The following is a 3,014-nucleotide window of genomic DNA, read 5'->3' on the forward strand; positions in this document are numbered from 1 at the left end:
AATGAAATAAGCTTTTATACTATCTCAAAAATAACTGATAAAAATAATAAAGTAAAATAAAGTAACCAATAGAAATTGCCTAAAATAGCCGTTTAAAAATAAACTGTAAAAATTCCATCCATTATCCGTCGTGTTATGCTTACAAAATGTAAGTATACTCGATGGATAATGTTCAGGGAATTAACGGCTGAGATTAAGACAATTCAACGGATGAGGGTAAACTTTTATTCGTCGAGACATAAAATATTCCAGAAAAGTAATTGATTTTTATTAGCAAATTGTATTTCGACGGATGACAAAATTCGATGGATAAGGGTCATCCGTCGAGATGTAAATTTTGACTTAGCCAAAATTCCATCCAAGACTGAAAAATTAATTAAATTTCTGGCTGCATTCCAACTTGCAAATTAACCCAGATAGATTTAAGAGTAATTAAGCATACCTAACTCACTTACCAACCTTGAAAAGGTGGATTCATCTAGTGGCTTGGTAAAGATATCTGCAAGCTGTGGAAGTAGAAACTGAATTTTGCTTTTTACTGAACCATGACACAAGCTTTTTTCCTAGAAATTGACAGGTTCCTGTTGTACTCTTTCTACCAATTCTACAACCTGCATAATCTGCATCTGAATAACCAGTTAGATCAAAACCAGAATCTCTAGGGTACCAAATGCCAAGGTTTGGTGTTCCCTTGAGATATCTGAAAATTCTCTTAATAGCTATTAAGTGAGATTCCCTAGGATTAGCCTGAAATCTAGCACATAAACATGTAGCAAATATTATATCTGGCCTGCTAGCTGTTAAGCACAGAAGTTAGCCAACCATGCCTCTATAACTTGAAATATCCACGGACTTATCAGTAGTGTTTAATTCAAGCTTAGTTGTAGTGGCCATGGGAGTTTTTGCAGATGTGCAATCCATTAGATCAAACTTCTTTAAAAGATCAAAAATATATTTAGTTTGACTAATGAATATTCCATCACTAACTTGCTTAACTTGTAAGCCAAGAAAGTAAGTTAGTTCTCCCATCATACTCATTTCATACTTACTTTGCTTCAATTTGGAAAACTTTTTGCAAAGTTTCTCATCTATAGAGCCAAATATAATATCATCTACATAAATTTGAACAAGTATACTAGAGCCATTAACATTTCTGAAAAATAAAGTTTCATCTACAGTACCTCTTGTGAAGTGATTTTCCAAAAGGAACTTTGATAAAGTATCATACCAGGCTCTAGGTGCTTGCTTCAGTCCATAAAGTGCTTTCAGAAGATAATAGACATGTTCTGGAAAATTTGGATCTTCAAAACCAGGAGGTTGACTGACATAAACTTCTTCCTCCAAATCTCTATTCAGAAAGGCACTTTTGACATCCATTTGATAGACTTTGAAATTGGCATGGGCTGCATAGGCTAAGAAGATTCTGATGGCTTCAAGTCTTGCAACAAGAGCAAATGTTTCATCAAAATCTATTCCTTCTTGTTGACAATAGCCTTTGGCAACCAATCTAGCTTTATTCCTGACAACTATGCCATTTTCATCCATCTTGTTTCTGAATACCCACTTGGTGTCTATTGGATTCTTTCCTTTAGGCTTGGGCACCAACTTCCATACATTATTCATTTCAAATTGGTATAGCTCCTCCCGCATAGATAAAATTCAATCTGGATCCAACAAAGCTTCTTCTACCTTCTTTGGTTCTTCCTTGGAAAGAAAGCTGTTGTATAGACATTCTTCCTGAGTTGCTCTTCTTGTTTGAACTCTAGAAGAAACATCACCAATGATAAGCTCAAAGGGGTGATCTTTTGTCCATTTCCTTTGTTGAGGTAGATTAGCTCTAGATGAAGAAACCTCATTGTTGTCTTGACGTGTGATTGAGTTTTGATTGTTAGAAACTCCCCCTGAGTTTGTGGATCTTTGATTTGAGAGAGGGGATCTGTCTTGACTTCCTGCTCCTTTTGATAACCCGACGGATGGTGAATTTTGAGTACCGACGGATGAAGCTAGTTGTCTCCCGACGGATAACACAGATTGCCTTCCGACGGATGAAGCATTATACAACTCGACGGATGTTGAGTTTTGTGCTTCATTGGTGGTAGATTTATCTGTATTATCCTTAGATACATTCTCTTGATCACCTTCATCATCACTGTCATCACTAACCATCTCCACATTGTCGAATTTGAGGCTCTCATGATAATCTTCATCTTTCAGTCCTTCAATCTTTTTATCATCAAACACAACATGTATTGATTCCACAACAATGTTGGTTCTTAGATTGTAGACTCTATATGCTTTACCAACAGCATATCCAATAAAAATTCCTTCATCTGCTTTAGCATCAAACTTCCCATTTTGATCAGTTTGATTTCTCAGAATATAGCATTTGCAGCCAAAGACATGAAGAAAGTTTAGAGTTGGATTTTTTTTTCTTGAAAAATTGATAGGGAGTCATGCATCTTGCTTGATTAAGCAGAGAAATATTCTGAGTGTAACATGCAGTATTTACAGCTTCAGCCCAGAAATATATTGGTAACTTAGATTCTTCAAGCATTATCCTTGCAGCTTCAATAAGTGATCTGTTCTTCCTTTCCACTACTCTATTCTGTTGTGGAGTCCTTGCTGCTGAAAACTCATGCAGAATCCCATTTTCCTCACAAAATGCTCTCATGACAGAATTCTTGAACTCAGTTCCATTGTCACTCCTGATTCTTCTAACCTTGAAAGCAGGATGATTATTGAGTTGCCTTATGTGATTGATGATGATTTCACTAGCCTCATCTTTAGACTTTAGGAAATATGTCCAAGAGAACTTTGAGAAATCATCTACAATTACTAGGCAAAATCTTTTCCTTGAGATTGACAATACATTGACTGGTCCAAACAAATCCATGTGAAGCAGTTGCAAAGGCTCTTCAATTGTTGAATCAAGTTTCTTCCTGAATGATGCTTTAATCTGCTTCCCCTTTTGGCAGGCATCACACAGTCCATCCTTAGAAAACTCCACTAGAGGA

This window comes from Apium graveolens, chromosome 9, assembly GCF_009905375.1.
Source record: "Apium graveolens cultivar Ventura chromosome 9, ASM990537v1, whole genome shotgun sequence".
In the NCBI taxonomy this organism is placed as follows: Eukaryota; Viridiplantae; Streptophyta; class Magnoliopsida; order Apiales; family Apiaceae; genus Apium; species Apium graveolens.